The 19862-nt window shown below is 41.1% G+C and overlaps 1 pseudogene; it reads left to right on the forward strand.

Annotated features, from left to right (window-relative positions):
- The first annotated feature begins 68 nt into the window (after positions 1-68).
- On the forward strand, positions 69-19642 carry LOC115104490 (actin-related protein 3-like; annotated as a pseudogene).
- Positions 19643-19862: the final 220 nt, after the last annotated feature.

The following is a 19862-nucleotide window of genomic DNA, read 5'->3' on the forward strand; positions in this document are numbered from 1 at the left end:
TATGACGGGTCGTCACTGAAGGGGACGATTTATAACCATCCCTTCCCTGATAGAAACAGCCCTGTACAATGGGTTTGTTTACCCAAGTGAGGTACTGCTACATCAGTCCAGACATTGTGAAGGAATTCACCAAACATGACAAGGACCCTGGGAAATGGACAAAGTGGTACAAAGGCATAAATGCCATCAGTAAATCTGAATCCAACATAGAAAGCGTTAATTTCCAACGTCTATGTCCAGAAATATGATTTAATCCAGATCTTTTTATTGATATTCTGATTTCTGAATATTGGCTTGCGTTTATTTTACACTACACTATTTATAAGTATCTAGTGAGAACTAACATGACAACAGTTATCAACTAATGTTGTTACCCAATAATGATCCAATTTTTTTTTAATCGCTAATTTGAAATAAGTATCTTCGAAGAAACACCAGTTGTTATCATGTTAGTTATCAGCAAAAAACAGAAATCGTTGTTATGCAGAATGAAAATGTTGGATTATTCTCATTAAAACATTCACTTTTAATACCCACTAAATCTGCTCCTGTGTTTTACAGTTGCCAACCCAGATTTCATGCAGCCCATCTCAGAAATAGTCGATGAGGTTATAATGAACTGTCCAATAGATGTCAGAAGACCTCCATGTAATGTACGATTTCAACACAGCGCATTCGACAGAGTGGTTAAATAGGGAAATGCATATCTTTCAAGTTTAACCATTCGAGAAGGAATATATATATTTTTTTATATGTCAGACATGCTCTACAATACATTTAGTACAATCATTTATTGAATGTCGTGTTGAATTTAAGTGTGGATTCATATTTTGTCCACCAGGCGTCAGTGTGTACCTTGTTGACTTACTGGCAGATGCCTGTTGGCCTTGGTTGGAAGTAAGGAAGGCTCCCAGACTTGAACACGCAAACTGACTTAGTCAATGACCATTTCAGTTCACTTTCTACTCTTCATGATAGCTTAATCTCTTGGCATTTAGCTTGGATAATACCAACACAACATAAAACTCTTCTAACACAGAATGAGTGAAAATTATCTTGCTCTCATGTATTGTACATTTTTATGACCCTGTGCCACTCATTTGCATATCAAATTAAAACATAATTTACAAGAGGAAGATCTGTGTTATATTACTAGAACAGTCACTGCATATCTGCAAGGCAACAAAAAAACAAAAAAACAAATATAAAAATCAACAAAAATAGGGATTATATCTTATGATCAAACCTGGTAAACAAACAATTATGCAAAAACGAACATTAGAAAATAAAACATTTACAAAAAAAACACTGAAACATTGAGACAAGTTAATGAACTTGTAATAGCCCAGTGAGCTAACTGCCTGAATGAAAATCCTGATAATCTTCTGGACAATTTAATACATTTAACAATTCATTGACCATCCTAGCTAACAAGCAGCAGAGTCATAACATCTGAGGTGGACTATAAGCCCAAATTGAAAGGAGGTCATCTGCAGTAAAACGTTCTGCTGCTGGGCTTTCATCTCCTCTGACACTGGTAGTTAATGGCTTCAGAAAGACAAAAACATGATTGGAAAGAGGGATGAAGGAAGGAGAAGGATGAAAAATAAAGGGAGGGAGGAACTTTTTTTATTCCAACCCATCCCAATCTAAACAACAGGATACATTTCCTCCCAGAGCCTCCAAAGTTCGTTAACAAAGGATTTAACCTCTCGACCTGTAATGACGAAAGATCGCTGGTTGATCCCCTATTATCGCTGGGCGTTAATATTTAATTTGGGTCAAATGAGCGGGTCCGGTTATCCCTGAGCCTTGTCATCTCTCTCTGTCTCTGTCTCTCTCTGTGTTTGGTTAATGACCACGTTCTGAGACCTGACTTGCATAGCCTTTAAACAAATGACATCAGAAACGTTTTTTCTTCACTTCTGTCTCTTGATTATTGTGTGTTTAGCAGGGTTGGGATCAATTCCATTTCCATTCAGAAAGTAAACCCAATTCCACATTTTCCTAATTGAAAAGCATTTGAGAATTGTAATTGTAATTTCACTATACTTCCTGAACTGGAATTTAAACAGATTTTGACTGCAACCCTGGTGAAGCCAGATTGAATAGTTCCTGGTGAATGAAGGGGTTGTCATTGTTTTGATGTGCTAGAAAACTGCTGCCCTATAATAGTGCTGTACCTGACACATAGCAGAATATTGTCCTGTCCGGCGGTTCCACCATGTTCAGAGACTTTGGCCGGCGGCTGCAGAGGGACCTGAAGTAGTCGGTAGATGACCGGTCAAACTGACTGAGGAGCTCAGTGGAGAAAGGATAAAGGTGTGTGTATCTGTTTGGAAGGATAATGGTGTGTGTGTGCTTTCCCTCCAACTCCTATGGTCATTGTCATGTTTGGCTTAACACATGACTAAAGGAGTTGGCAATACAGATTTGACATTGTCCAAGCTATTGGGATGCAGGGTAGAAACTGGGTTCAGGGGATGGATGGTAATCTGTATTCTTTCATGTTTTTTTCAGCCCATGGAGGCCTGGGTGGTTACACACACCGCGCTGCGCCGTGTGGTTTGGAGGATCCATGCTGGCCTCTACAGTAAGATTACACACAGTCTACATGCGCACAAACACACACACACACACAGAGTACGCAACCACACATGTACGCATGCACACAGATAGACACTACATTTTTTACATGGTCATAATCATTAATTTGATTTGGGAGTGGGTTTATTGGAAAGTTAACAAGTTTAACAAAACTGTTTTTATTATCATATTTACTATTACAATTGTCTACTGTAGTAATGTCTGTATTGAACCTCTGTCTAATGTAGTAATGTCTGTATAGAACCCCTGTCTACTGTAGTAACATTGCTCGTCCATGCATAACATTGATCTAAAATTGACCCTAGAAATAGTACTGTTGGGAGATCTGGAGAGACCGGGTCAGTCAATTACTAATATACTAATACTCTTAGTAAAATAATTTATCTTCAACTCGCAATCTGTGGATTGTATTCGATTAGATAGATTGAAAGTGTATGTTAAACATCACAGCATAGTTGAAAGATATATGGTGCGTAGAAATCTGAAGAGGGTGGCCAGCAGATATAGGTGGGATGGGCTGAGGGAAGCTGAGGGTTGTGGAACTGGAGACAAGTGGGAGTGGAGTTACTGGGCGGGGGATAGAATGACGGTCAAATATAAAAGTATAAAAAATAAAGTTAAAACTTAACAAAAAAGTACGTTTGAATGACCCATGACCCAATACCCATCTTAAATAAGCATGCCCCATTCAAGAAATATAGAACCAGGAACAGATATAGCCCTTGGTTCTCTCCAGACTTGACTGCCCTTAACCGACACAAAAACATCCTATGGCATTCTGCATTAGCATCGAATAGCCCCCGTGATATGCACATTTTCAGGGAAGCAATATACACAGGCAGTTAGAAAAGCCAAGGCTAGCTTTTTCAAGCAGAAATTTGCTTCCTGCAACACAAACTCAAAAAAGTTCTGGGACACTGTAAAGTCCATGGAGAATAAGAACACCTCCTCCCAGCTGCCCACTGCACTGAGGATAGGAAACACAGTCACCACCGATAAATCCACTATAATTGAGAATTTCAATAAGCATTTAAACATTTTTTTTTACAACTGGCCATGCTTTCCAGCTGGCTACCCCTACCCCGGTCAACAGCACTGTACCCCCCCACAGCAACTCGCCCAAGCCTTCCCCATTTCTCCTTCTCCCAAATCCAGTCAGCTGATGTTCTGAAAGAGCTGCTAAATCTGGACCCCTACAAATCAGCCGGGCTAGACAATCTGGACCCTTTCTTTCTAAAATCATCTGCCGAAATTGTTGCAACCCCTATTACTAGCCTGTTCAACCTCTCTTTCGTGTCGTCAGAGATTCCCAAAGATTGGAAAGCAGCTGAGGCCATCCCCCTCTTCAAAGGGGGGGACACTCTTGACACAAACTGCTACAGACCTACGGTATATCTATCCTACCCTGCCTTTCTAAGGTCTTCAAAAGCCAAGTCAACAAACAGATTACAGACCATTTTGAATCCCACCATACCTTCTCCGCTATGCAATCTGGTTTCAGAGCTGGTCATGGGTACACCTCAGCCACGCTCAAGATCCTAAACGATATCTTAACCTCCATCGATGATAAACAATACTGTGCGGCCGTATTTATTGATGTGGCCAAGGCTTTCGACTCTGTCAATCACCACATCCTCATCGGTAGACTCGATAGCCTTGGTTTCTCAAATGATTGCTTCGCCTGGTTCACCAGCTACTTCTCTGATAGAGTTCAGTGTGTCAAATCGGAGGGCCTGTTGACCGGGCCTCTGGCAGTCTCTATGGGGGTGCCTCAGAGTTCAATTCTTGGACCGACTCTCTTCTCTGTATACATCAATGATGTCGCTCTTGCTGCTGGTGAGTCTCTGATCCACCTCTACGCAGACGACACCATTCGGTATACTTCTGGCCCTTCTTTGGACACTGTGTTAACAAACCTCCAGATGAGCTTCAATGCCATACAACTCTCCTTCCGTGGCCCCCAATCGCTCTTAAATACAAGTAAAACTAAATGCATGCTCTTCAACTGATCGCTGCCTGCACCTGCCCGCCTGTCCAACATCACTACTCTGGACGGTTCTGACTTAGAATATGTGGTCAACTACAAATACCTAGGTGTCTGTTTAGACTGTAAACTCTCCTTCCAGACTCACATGAAACATCTCCAATCCAAAGTTAAATCTAGAATTGGCTTCCTATTTCGCAACAAAGCATCCTTCACTCATGCTGCCAAACATACCCTTGTAAAACTGACCATCCTACCGATCCTCGACTTCGGCGATGTCATTTACAAAATAGCCTCCAATACCCTACTCAATAAATTGGATGCAGTCTATCACAGTGCCATCCGTTTTGTCACCAAAGCCCCATATACTACCCACCACTGCGACCTGTACGCTCTTGTTGGCTGGCCCTCGCTTCATACACTTCGCCAAACCCACTAGCTCTGGGTCATCTACAAGACCCTGCTAGGTAAAGTCCCCCCTTATCTCAGCTCGCTGGTCACCATAGCAGCAGGTATATCTCTCTAGTCACACCCAAAACAAATTATTCCTTTGGCCGCCTCTCCTTCCAGTTCTCTGCTGCCAATGACTTGAACGAACTACGAAAATCTCTGAAACTAGAAACACTTATCTCCCTCACTAGCTTAAAGCACCAGCTGTCAGAGCAGCTCACAGATTACTGCACCTGTACATTGCCCATCTATAATTTAGCCCAAACAACTACCTCTCCCCCTACTGTATTTATTTATTTTGCTCCTTTGCACCCCATTATTTCTATCTCTACTTTGCACATTCTTCCACTGCAAATCTACCATTCCAGTGTTTGACTTGCTATATTGTATTTACTTTGCCACCATGGTCTTTTTTGCCTTTACCTCCCTTATCTCACCTCATTTGCTCACATTGTATATATGAGAACTTGTTCTCAACTTGCCTACCTGGTTAAATAAAGTTGAATAAAACATTTTTTTTTAAATGACACTGAGTTTTTACAGCTAATGCTGGTTTGCCTGAGGATGATGCTGTGCAGGTGTTTGTACACATGCATATACACACAAAGTCATTAAAATAAAATACACGGACACACACACACACACGTAAATAGTGCCATACGTGCACTCAAACATATTCAGTTGGCCTTGCTGTTATGATTTTTGTTGTACTTCATGTCTTTTGTTTTTTGCATTGTTTTCTGTTTGGGCCGGTGGCTGATGGATCGCTGGTTCGGGTCCCTGTTTGCTCGTCTATGTTTACATATTCTTAGTTCCATTCCTTTACTAGATTTGTGTGTATTGGGTATACTGTATGTTGTGTTAGATATTACTTGTTAGATATTACTGCACTGTTGGAGCTAGAAGCATTTTGCTACACCCACGTGTTAAACACGTATATGTGACCAATAAAATTGGATGTGATTTGATTTTATAGAATCGCTGTCTACTGTAGTAATGTCTGCATAGAACCACTGTCCACTGTAGTAATGTCTGCATAGAACCACTGTCTAATGTAGTAATGTCTGCATAGAACCACTGTCTACTGTAGTAATGTCTGCATAGAACCACTGTCTACTGTAGTAATGTCTGCATAGAACCACTGTCTAATGTAGTAATGTCTGCATAGAACCACTGTCCACTGTAGTAATGTCTGCATAGAACCACTGTCTACTATAGTAATGTCTGCATAGAACCACTGTCTAATGTAGTAATGTCTGCATAGAACCACTGTCTAATGTAGTAATGTCTGCATAGAACCACTGTCCACTGTAGTAATGTCTGCATAGAACCACTGTCTACTGAATATAAACAATGCAGCTATTCCCTCCGCAAGGCTATTAAACAAGCTAAGCGTCAGTACAGAGACAAAGTGGAATCTCAATTCAATGGCTCAGACACAAGAGGCATGTGGCAGGGTCTACAGTCAATCACGGACTACAAGAAGAAACCCAGCCCAGTCACGGACCAGGATGTCTTGCTCCCAGGCAGACTAAATCACTTTTTTGCCCGCTTTGAGGACAATACAGTGCCACTGACACGGCCTGCAACGAAAACATGCGGTCTCTCCTTCACTGCAGCCGAGGTGAGTAAGACATTTAAACGTGTTAACCCTCGCAAGGCTGCAGGCCCAGACGGCATCCCCAGCCGCGCCCTCAGAGCATGCGCAGACCAGCTGGCCGGTGTGTTTACGGACATATTCAATCAATCCCTATACCAGTCTGCTGTTCCCACATGCTTCAAGAGGGCCACCATTGTTCCTGTTCCCAAGAAAGCTAAGGTAACTGAGCTAAACGACTACCGCCCCGTAGCACTCACTTCCGTCATCATGAAGTGCTTTGAGAGACTAGTCAAGGACCATATCACCTCCACCCTACCTGACACCCTAGACCCACTCCAATTTGCTTACCGCCCAAATAGGTCCACAGACGATGCAATCTCAACCACACTGCACACTGCCCTAACCCACCTGGACAAGAGGAATACCTATGTGAGAATGCTGTTCATCGACTACAGCTCGGCATTCAATACCATAGTACCCTCCAAGCTCGTCATCAAGCTCGAGACCCTGGGTCTCGACCCCGCCCTGTGCAACTGGGTACTGGACTTCCTGACGGGCCGCCCACAGGTGGTGAGGGTAGGCAACAACATCTCCTCCCCGCTGATCCTCAACACGGGGGCCCCACAAGGGTGCGTTCTGAGCCCTCTCCTGTACTCCCTGTTCGCCCACGACTGCGTGGCCATGCACGCCTCCAACTCAATCATCAAGTTTGCGGACGACACAACAGTGGTAGGCTTGATTACCAACAACGACGAGACGGCCTACAGGGAGGAGGTGAGGGCCCTCGGAGTGTGGTGTCAGGAAAATAACCTCACACTCAACGTCAACAAAACTAAGGAGATGATTGTGGACTTCAGGAAACAGCAGAGGGAACACCCCCTATCCACATCGATGGATCAGTAGTGGAGAGGGTAGCAAGTTTTAAGTTCCTCGGCATACACATCACAGACAAACTGAATTGGTCCACTCACACTGACAGCGTCGTGAAGAAGGCGCAGCAGCGCCTCTTCAACCTCAGGAGGCTGAAGAAATTCGGCTTGTCACCAAAAGCACTCACAAACTTCTACAGATGCACAATCGAGAGCATCCTGGCGGGCTGTATCACCGCCTGGTACGGCAACTGCTCCGCCCTCAACCGTAAGGCTCTCCAGAGGGTAGTGAGGTCTGCACAACGCATCACCGGGGGCAAACTACCTGCCCTCCAGGACACCTACACCACCCGATGTTACAGGAAGGCCATAAAGATCATCAAGGACATCAACCACCCGAACCACTGCCTGTTCACCCCGCTATCATCCAGAAGGCGAGGTCAGTACAGGTGCATCAAAGCAGGGACCGAGAGACTGAAAAACAGCTTCTATCTCAAGGCCATCAGACTGTTAAACAGCAATCACTAACATTGAGTGGCTGCTGCCAACACACTGTCATTGACACTGACCCAACTCCAGCCACTTTAATAATGGGAATTGATGGGAAATGATGTAAATATATCACTAGCCACTTTAAACAATGCTACCTTATATAATGTTACTTACCCTACACTATTCATCTCATATGCATATGTATATACTGTACTCTAGATCATCGACTGCATTCTTATGTCACTAGCCACTTTAACTATGCCACTTTGTTTACTTTGTCTACATACTCATCTCATATGTATATACTGTACTCGATACCATCTACTGTATGCTGCTCTGTACCATCACTCATTCATATATCCTTATGTACATATTCCTTATCCCCTTACACTGTGTATAAGACAGTAGTTTTGGAATTGTTAGTTAGATTACTTGTTGGTTATCACTGCATTGTCGGAACTAGAAGCACAAGCATTTCGCTACACTCGCATTAACATCTGCTAACCATGTGTATGTGACAAATAAAATTTGATTTGTGACAAATACAAATTTGATTTGATTTGATTTGATTTTGATTTGATTTGATTTTACTGTAGTAATGTCTGCATAGAACCACTGTCTACTGTAGTAATGTCTGCACAGAACCACTGTCTACTATAGTAATGTCTGCATAGAACCACTGTCTAATGTAGTAATGTCTGCATAGAACCACTGTCTACTGTAGTAATGTCTGCATAGAACCACTGTCTACTGTAGTAATGTCTGAATAGAACCACTGTCTACTGTAGTAATGTCTGCATAGAACCACTGTCTACTGTAGTAATGTCTGCATAGAACCACTGTCCACTGTAGTAATGTCTGCATAGAACCACTGTCTACTGTAGTAATGTCTGCATAGAACCACTGTCTACTGTAGTAATGTCTGCATAGAACCACTGTCTAATGTAGTAATGTCTGCATAGAACCACTGTCTACTATGTCTGCATAGAACCACTGTCTACTATGTCTGCATAGAACCACTGTCTACTGTAGTAATGTCTGCATAAAACCACTGTCTACTGTAGTAATGTCTGCATAGAACCACTGTCTACTGTAGTAATGTCTGCATAGAACCACTGTCTACTGTAATGTCTGCATAGAACCACTGTCTACTATAATGTCTGCATAAAACCACTGTCTACTGTAGAAATGTCTGCATAGAACCACTGTCTACTGGAGTAATGTCTGCATAGAACCACTGTCAACTGTAGAAATGTCTGCATAGAACCACTGTCTACTGTAGAAATGTCTGCATAGAACCACTGTCTACTGTAGTAATGTCTGCATAGAACCACTGTCTACTGTAGTAATGTCTGCATAGAACCACTGTCTACTATAATGACTGCTTAGAACCACTGTCTACTGTAGTAATGTCTGCATAGAACCACTGTCTACTGTAGTAATGTCTGCATAGAACCACTGTCTACTGTAGTAATGTCTGCATAGAACCACTGTCTACTATAATGTCTGCATAGAACCACTGTCCACTATAATGTCTGCATAGAACCACTGTCCACTGTAATAATGTCTGCATAGAACCACTGTCTACTGTAGTAATGTCTGCATAGAACCACTGTCTACTGTAGAAATGTCTGCATAGAACCACTGTCTACTGTAGAAATGTCTGCATAGAACCACTGTCTACTGTAGTAATGTCTGCATAGAACCACTGTCTACTGTAGTAATGTCTGCATAGAACCACTGTCCACTGTAGTAATGTCTGCATAGAACCACTGTCTACTATAATGTCTGCATAGAACCACTGTCTACTATGTCTGCATAGAACCACTGTCTACTGTAGTAATGTCTGCATAGAACCACTGTCCACTGTAGTAATGTCTGCATAGAACCACTGTCCACTGTAGTAATGTCTGCATAGAACCACTGTCTACTGTAGTAATGTCTGCATAGAACCACTGTCTACTGTAGTAATGTCTGCATAGAACCACTGTCTACTATAATGTCTGCATAAAACCACTGTCTACTGTAGTAATGTCTGCATAGAACCACTGTCTACTATAATGTCTGCATAGAACCACTGTCTACTATAATGTCTGCATAGAACCACTGTCTACTATAATGTCTGCATAGAACCACTGTCTACTGTAGTAATGTCTGCATAGAACCACTGTCCACTGTAGTAATGTCTGCATAGAACCACTGTCCACTGTAGTAATGTCTGCATAGAACCACTGTCTACTGTAGAAATGTCTGTATAGTACCACTGTCTACTGTAGAAATGTCTGCATAGAACCACTGTCTACTGTAGAAATGTCTGCATAGAACCACTGTCTACTGTAGTAATGTCTGCATAGAACCACTGTCTAATGTAGTAATGTCTGCATAGAACCACTGTCTACTATAATGTCTGCATAGAACCACTGTCTACTGTAGTAATGTCTGCATAGAACCACTGTCTAATGTAGTAATGTCTGCATAGAACCACTGTCTAATGTAGTAATGTCTGCATAGAACCACTGTCTACTGTAGTAATGTCTGCATAGAACCACTGTATACTATAATGTCTGCATAAAACCACTGTCTACTGTAGAAATGTCTGCATAGAACCACTGTCTACTGTAGTAATGTCTGCATAGAACCACTGTCTAGTGTAGTAATGTCTGCATAGAACCACTGTCTACTATGTCTGCATAGAACCACTGTCTACTATAATGTCTGCATAAAACCACTGTCTACTGTAGAAATGTCTGCATAGAACCACTGTCTACTGTAGTAATGTCTGCATAGAACCACTGTCTACTGTAGTAATGTCTGCATAGAACCACTGTCTACTGTAGTAATGTCTGCATAGAACCACTGTCTACTATGTCTGCATAGAACCACTGTCTACTATAATGTCTACTGTAGAAATGTCTGCATAGAACCACTGTCTACTGTAGAAATGTCTGCATAGAACCACTGTCTACTATAATGTCTGCATAGAACCACTGTCTACTATGTCTGCATAGAACCACTGTCTACTATAATGTCTGCATAAAACCACTGTCTACTGTAGAAATGTCTGCATAGAACCACTGTCTACTGGAGTAATGTCTGCATAGAACCACTGTCTACTGTAGAAATGTCTGCATAGAACCACTGTCTACTATAATGTCTGCATAGGACCACTGTCTACTGGAGTAATGTCTGCATAGAACCACTGTCTACTGTAGAAATGTCTGCATAGAACCACTGTCTACTATAATGTCTGCATAGAACCACTGTCTACTGTAGAAATGTCTGCATAGAACCACTGTCTACTGGAGTAATGTCTGCATAGAACCACTGTCTACTGTAGAAATGTCTGCATAGAACCACTGTCAACTGTAGAAATGTCTGCATAGAACCACTGTCTACTGTAGAAATGTCTGCATAGAACCACTGTCTACTGTAGTAATGTCTGCATAGAACCACTGTCTACTGTAGTAATGTCTGCATAGAACCACTGTCTACTATAATGACTGCTTAGAACCACTGTCTACTGTAGTAATGTCTGCATAGAACCACTGTCTACTGTAGTAATGTCTGCATACAACCACTGTCTACTGTAGTAATGTCTGCATAGAACCACTGTCTACTATAATGTCTGCATAGAACCACTGTCCACTATAATGTCTGCATAGAACCACTGTCCACTGTAATAATGTCTGCATAGAACCACTGTCTACTGTAGTAATGTCTGCATAGAACCACTGTCTACTGTAGAAATGTCTGCATAGAACCACTGTCTACTGTAGAAATGTCTGCATAGAACCACTGTCTACTGTAGTAATGTCTGCATAGAACCACTGTCTACTGTAGTAATGTCTGCATAGAACCACTGTCCACTGTAGTAATGTCTGCATAGAACCACTGTCTACTATAATGTCTGCATAGAACCACTGTCTACTATGTCTGCATAGAACCACTGTCTACTGTAGTAATGTCTGCATAGAACCACTGTCCACTGTAGTAATGTCTGCATAGAACCACTGTCCACTGTAGTAATGTCTGCATAGAACCACTGTCTACTGTAGTAATGTCTGCATAGAACCACTGTCTACTGTAGTAATGTCTGCATAGAACCACTGTCTACTATAATGTCTGCATAAAACCACTGTCTACTGTAGTAATGTCTGCATAGAACCACTGTCTACTATAATGTCTGCATAGAACCACTGTCTACTATAATGTCTGCATAGAACCACTGTCTACTATAATGTCTGCATAGAACCACTGTCTACTGTAGTAATGTCTGCATAGAACCACTGTCCACTGTAGTAATGTCTGCATAGAACCACTGTCCACTGTAGTAATGTCTGCATAGAACCACTGTCTACTGTAGAAATGTCTGTATAGTACCACTGTCTACTGTAGAAATGTCTGCATAGAACCACTGTCTACTGTAGAAATGTCTGCATAGAACCACTGTCTACTGTAGTAATGTCTGCATAGAACCACTGTCTAATGTAGTAATGTCTGCATAGAACCACTGTCTACTATAATGTCTGCATAGAACCACTGTCTAATGTAGTAATGTCTGCATAGAACCACTGTCTACTGTAGTAATGTCTGCATAGAACCACTGTATACTATAATGTCTGCATAAAACCACTGTCTACTGTAGAAATGTCTGCATAGAACCACTGTCTACTGTAGTAATGTCTGCATAGAACCACTGTCTACTGTAGTAATGTCTGCATAGAACCACTGTCTACTATGTCTGCATAGAACCACTGTCTACTATAATGTCTGCATAAAACCACTGTCTACTGTAGAAATGTCTGCATAGAACCACTGTCTACTGTAGTAATGTCTGCATAGAACCACTGTCTACTGTAGTAATGTCTGCATAGAACCACTGTCTACTGTAGTAATGTCTGCATAGAACCACTGTCTACTATGTCTGCATAGAACCACTGTCTACTATAATGTCTACTGTAGAAATGTCTGCATAGAACCACTGTCTACTGTAGAAATGTCTGCATAGAACCACTGTCTACTATAATGTCTGCATAGAACCACTGTCTACTATGTCTGCATAGAACCACTGTCTACTATAATGTCTGCATAAAACCACTGTCTACTGTAGAAATGTCTGCATAGAACCACTGTCTACTGGAGTAATGTCTGCATAGAACCACTGTCTACTGTAGAAATGTCTGCATAGAACCACTGTCTACTATAATGTCTGCATAGAACCACTGTCTACTGGAGTAATGTCTGCATACCACTGTCTACTGTAGAAATGTCTGCATAGAACCACTGTCTACTATAATGTCTGCATAGAACCACTGTCTACTGTAGAAATGTCTGCATAGAACCACTGTCTACTATGTCTGCATAGAACCACTGTCTACTGGAGTAATGTCTGCATAGAACCACTGTCTACTGTAGAAATGTCTGCATAGAACCACTGTCTACTATGTCTGCATAAAACCACTGTCTACTGTAGTAATGTCTGCATAGAACCACTGTCTACTGTATTAATGTCTGCTTAGAACCACTGTCTACTGTAGTAATGTCTGCATAGAACCACTGTCTACTGTAGTAATGTCTGCATAGAACCACTGTCTACTGTAGTAATGTCTGCATAGAACCACTGTCTACTGTAGTAATGTCTGCATAGAACCACTGTCTACTGTAGTAATGTCTGCATAGAACCACTGTCTACTATAATGTCTGCATAAAACCACTGTCTACTGTAGTAATGTCTGCATAGAACCACTGTCCACTGTAGTAATGTCTGCATAGAACCACTGTCTAATGTAGTAATGTCTGCATAGAACCACTGTCTACTGTAGTAATGTCTGCATAGAACCACTGTCTACTATAATGTCTGCATAGAACCACTGTCTACTGTAGTAATGTCTGCATAGAACCACTGTCTACTGTAGTAATGTCTGCATAGAACCACTGTCTACTGTAGTAATGTCTGCATAGAACCACTGTCTACTGTAGTAATGGGTGCATAGAACCACTGTCTACTGTAGTAATGTCTGCATAGATCCACTGTCTACTATGTCTGCATAGAACCACTGTCTACTATAATGTCTGCATAAAACCACTGTCTACTGTAGAAATGTCTGCATAGAACCACTGTCTACTGTAGTAATGTCTGCATAGAACCACTGTCTACTGTAGTAATGTCTGCATAGAACCACTGTCTACTGTAGTAATGTCTGCATAGAACCACTGTCTACTATAATGTCTGCATAGAACCACTGTCCACTGTAGTATTGTCTGCATAGAACCACTGTCCACTGTAGTATTGTCTGCATAGAACCACTGTCTACTATAATGTCTGCATAGAACCACTGTCTACTGTAGTAATGTGTGCATAGAACCACTGTCTACTGTAGTAATGTCTGCATAGAACCACTGTCCACTGTAGTAATGTCTGCATAGAACCACTGTCTAATGTAGTAATGTCTGCATAGAACCACTGTCCACTGTAGTAATGTCCTCATAGAACCACTGTCTACTATAATGTCTGCATAGAACCACTGTCCACTGTAGTAATGTCTGCATAGAACCACTGTCCACTGTAGTATTGTCTGCATAGAACCACTGTCCACTGTAGTAATGTCTGCATAGAACCACTGTCTACTATAATGTCTGCATAGAACCACTGTCTACTGTAGTAATGTCTGCATAGAACCACTGTCCACTGTAGTATTGTCTGCATAGAACCACTGTCCACTGTAGTAATGTCTGCATAGAACCACTGTCTACTATAATGTCTGCATAGAACCACTGTCTACTGTAGTAATGTCTGCATAGAACCACTGTCTACTATAATGTATGCATAGAACCACTGTCCACTGTAGTAATGTCTGCATAGAACCACAGTCCACTGTAGTAATGTCTGCATAGAACCACTGTCTACTGTAGTAATGTCTGCATAGAACCACTGTCTACTGTAGTAATGTCTGCATAGAACCACTGTCCACTGTAGTATTGTCTGCATAGAACCACTGTCCACTGTAGTAATGTCTGCATAGAACCACTGTCTACTATAATGTCTGCATAGAACCACTGTCTACTGTAGTAATGTCTGCATAGAACCACTGTCCACTGTAGTATTGTCTGCATAGAACCACTGTCCACTGTAGTAATGTCTGCATAGAACCACTGTCTACTATAATGTCTGCATAGAACCACTGTCTACTGTAGTAATGTCTGCATAGAACCACTGTCTACTATAATGTATGCATAGAACCACTGTCCACTGTAGTAATGTCTGCATAGAACCACAGTCCACTGTAGTAATGTCTGCATAGAACCACTGTCTACTGTAGTAATGTCTGCATAGAACCACTGTCTACTGTAGTAATGTCTGCATAGAACCACTGTCTACTGTAGAAATGACTGTATAGAACCACTGTCCACTGTAGTAATGTATGCATAGAACCACTGTCCACTGTAGTAATGTATGCATAGAACCACTGTCCACTGTAGTAATGTCTGCATAGAACCACTGTCTACTGTAGTAATGTCTGCATAGAACCACTGTCTACTGTAGTAATGTCTGCATAGAACCACTGTCTACTGTAGAAATGACTGTATAGAACCACTGTCCACTGTAGTAATGTATGCATAGAACCACTGTCCACTGTAGTAATGTCTGCATAGAACCACTGTCTACTGTAGAAATGACTGTATAGTGGTTATATACAGTCATGTCTTTAAAATTGCCCTATTGTACACTAATACGCAGTTGTGGTTCCTGAGTTAAACAATTAACATAATGCATTGCACTAATCTCCCACAAGACTATCACAGATCAAACACTATATCTTTCAAAGTGATCATCTAGTATTTGAGCAGGCTTTTGACAAAGGAGTTCCACCATCAGTGTGGTATGTACCCTGAAAAAGAGGAATCGCTATCCATGGTGACATCTTTTCTTGGCAGTTCATTGTATAAAAAAAAGTATCTGAAATGACATGGTGGATGGAAGTTGCAGAGGGAAGCCGGGTGCTGATGCCAGACAAGAGGGATGTAGCCCTGGCCATTGAGCAATGTGTCAAACTGAACTGTCATTTGTCTATGCTGTGAAACCAGTGGACAGAAAAATGTGAGGCTTTGTCAAATAACATGGTGAGTTCCAATGAGTTACTCAACATTGGGTATGGCTATTACAGTATAACTGTTAAAAGTGCCCGTAAGCTCTTGATACCTGACTAAATAACAGCCATTTTGATTCAGTTGAACATTTACTTTGCTGCTCCTGACATACCTTGGAGAAATGTTAAGTATACAGATGTAGGATCTCAATTTGAGCCAGGAAACAGCAGGAAACTAGTTCTGAAGCAACAGTAACATTTGAATGACTTCAGAAGCCTTTTTAAACCTCTAATAATACACTACTAAGTTACTAAGTTTAAAATGTTCTGCATTGCAGGAAAGTTCTACTGCAACAGGGCGATCAAATTAAGATCCTACATCTGTAGCAGTCTAATGTTGCTGACCAGGCTGTACAGAGACATACCATTATTCTATGCCTTACAATAAGACACCATAACAAGCTTCCAATAGGTAATAAAGTATTATTCCTGTGATCTTTAAGTAAAGTGTCCCCAAAGTTTTTCCATTATTTTGTTTCCCCTTCCTTCACTGATTAACTTTGTCCTCCTTTATCAGGCCTGGCTATTATTTCTCTCCTCCTATTAGAGGTGTGGAATCTGGATGCTCCAGTCCAGTCCAGTGGGACTCATTACAGAAGGGAAAGTCTGGGTGGATGTCACCCTAGGTTTGGAGCTCATATCTAATTAGAATTAGTACATAATCAGACCCTAACAACATACTGTTACCCTGAACGCAGGGGGGAAATGGAGGCCAATGAATTCCCATACAGTCAAACACTAGCCTAAACGGTATCTGGAAACATTTCCTTGTTTGAATCATTTATTACATTTTGTCCATATTTTCTTTACTTGTTTATTGGGACATTTTTAAAGGCAAAAAAACTAGTGATTCTCAACAAAAATAGTGTCTGTTTGTCTGTCTGTCTGTCTGTGCGCGTGTTTGCACACGTGCATGTATGTGTGTGCTTCCATGTACTGTCAGTCTGTGTGTGTGTGTGTAGCGATTAGTCTGTCATATCTTCTCTCCTCCCACACCAATAAATCTGGTTATTATATTCTGCACAAATTACTTCACATCAGCAGAAATGTTGTTGGTAGCAGAGCAATTTCATGACCTGCACGGTCCACAGGGAATCATTAAATCAGTGTGACAAATATTTAAATCAAATGTTTGTTGAGAAGGAAAGGAGTCTCTGCGAAATGGCCAAACTCAGCAGAATGTTCATTGTTTTAATACAGATATATTGTGGGACAGCTGTCCCCAAAAGCTCATGGATATCTTTACATCAATGTATATATGGGTATATACTGTACGTGCAAGGTGCAGGCTGTCGCAAGATTGTCATGCATCATGACATATTATGCAAATAATAGAGTGGGACATTCAGATAAGACGTGTTGTGTTTCAGCAGTAATATGACGTGTTAGGTAATCATTTGAATTTAAGTATAGGAAGATTCATATGTAAAATGAACCAAGACATAATATGAACCGAAACAGACAACGTGTTTGTGTAGCCTATTCCTCACAACACTGATTAGCAGACAAACTCACTTTATCTGCATTTCAAATACAATGTGGGAAACCATGGCCGTGTGTTACTCATCAGACGTGTTTGATTCAGAATGGGTGTAACAAATGTATTCCTTATTAGCAGGTTCTTGTTAAGTACATGTAAGGAAAAATAGTTTTGATCAAAGAAGTTTCAATCAATACTGTGAATGCAAAATGGACGAAAGCTAGCTGTCCTCCAGCGACACCATGGTGCTACCCTACAGAGTGCTGCTGACGCTACTGTAGACCTTCATTACAAAGCAGTGTGTTTTAATCAATTATTTAATTACATGTGAATATATTTAGTATAGTTTTATCTAAAAAGGATCAATATATACATATATTTTTATATTCAGTGAGGAGGATGGTCCTCCCCTTCCTCCTCTGAGGAGCCTCCATTGCTGTAATTGAAGTGATCGATTTAGGCTTTCAGTCAGTGGGACAAATATTTAGACTCTCAGCCACAAGCTAACCTCACATAATCGTAATCACATAAAGAGCCAATCCGCGGTTGAAACAATAACGAGCAGACGCACCGCCTCTGTTTTGGTAAAGAGCTGAGGGATGGGGCAGGAGAAATGTAACAATTCTCAAATTCATAGACCGAGCTATGGATACAAGGACTGACCATCCATGAAATCAACAATTATAATTTTAACCATTTGAAGCTACACCGTGTTTGTTTACATTTACATTGTTTACAAACATTGGGGTAAACCAAGTTTAGAGTATATGTTTGCAACAAGGCACTGAAGTAATACTCATAAAAATGAGGCAAAGCAATTCAATTTTTGTTATGTTTGGGGCAAATCCAACACAACACATTAGGGTGGAAGGTAGTCTACTGGTTAGAGCGTTGGGACATAATCAAAAGGTTGCTTGTTCAAATCCTGGAGCCAGCAATGTAGAAAAATATGCTCTTGCGTAAGGCAATTAACCCCCACAACTGCTCCCTGGGTGCTGATGATGTGGACATTGATTAAGTTGTTTGGTTAAATGCAGAAGACACATTTCAGTTGAATGCATTCAGTTGCGCAACTGACTAGTTATTCCCATTAATGAGTACCACTTTCCATATTTTCAAGCATAGTGGTGGCTGCATCAGGTTATGGGTATGCTTGTAATTGTTATGGACTGAGGTGTTTTTCAGGATAAAAAATAAATTGAATGGCAAAATCCTAGAGGAAAACCTGGTTCAGTCCAAAAAATGCTTCTACAAAGTATTGACTCAGGGGTGTGAATGCTTTGGCAAATCAGATACTTCTTTATTTCATTTTCAATACATTTGCAAACATGTCTTAAAATATGTCTTCACTTTGTCATTATGGGATATTGTGTGTAGATGGGTGAGAAATAAAATATATTTAATCCATTTTGAATCCAGGCTGTAACACAACAAAATGTGGAAGGGGGTATAAACACTTTCTGAAGGAACGGTATATAATTAATTTACAACTTTTAAAAAATTGATGTAGTAACTGCAGATTGCCCTTTTCTGCTTCGATATTGATACACACCAAGGTCAGGTGTACACACACACACACACACACACGGCTAGCACTTCCCTTCTTGACTGTCAGGGCTCTCAGTGTTCTTGTCTTGATTGATTTGCATATATTCGTTTTTATGGTATAATTGTTTTCAGGGTATGTTTTCATACGGTACATCTTGAAGTAAAGGGATATGTGTTGTACGCTCCCATGAGGGAAGTATAATAACAGGACTGAGCCAACATATGCTGTGGTTTTGAGATTTGTCTTAATGTTTTTAAAGCTTACAGCCTATGGGTTTCTGATCCCTGGATCATTAGTTAACTATTTTGTTCCCGTATGTAAAATGATTCCAAAAAGATTGTATCAAACATTATATTATCTGATTAGTTTCTATGTGGTCCTCCTTTCTTGCATATTTCTAGGACACGTGGTTTGAAGGAGATGCCAGAGAGGATCAGTGCAGTAGTGGGAAGGACATTAGGTGAGTATCATGAGATGTATGCTCCCAAAGGGGGATCATATTTGGCTGTGAGACTTCCCCTAACCTACGCTACAGTAGTAATCCTCCCAAGACCCACATGGGCATGCTACAGTATGTGGAATGTTAACCTAACATTTTCTTTGTCCTACATGGCCAGTTATGGATACCCACCCTATCCGAGCACACATCTATGACATGGTCCTATTGGACAGGAGTTGGTGCCA

The sequence above is a fragment of the Oncorhynchus nerka genome, linkage group LG22, assembly GCF_034236695.1.
Source record: "Oncorhynchus nerka isolate Pitt River linkage group LG22, Oner_Uvic_2.0, whole genome shotgun sequence".
Lineage (NCBI taxonomy): Eukaryota > Metazoa > Chordata > Actinopteri > Salmoniformes > Salmonidae > Oncorhynchus > Oncorhynchus nerka.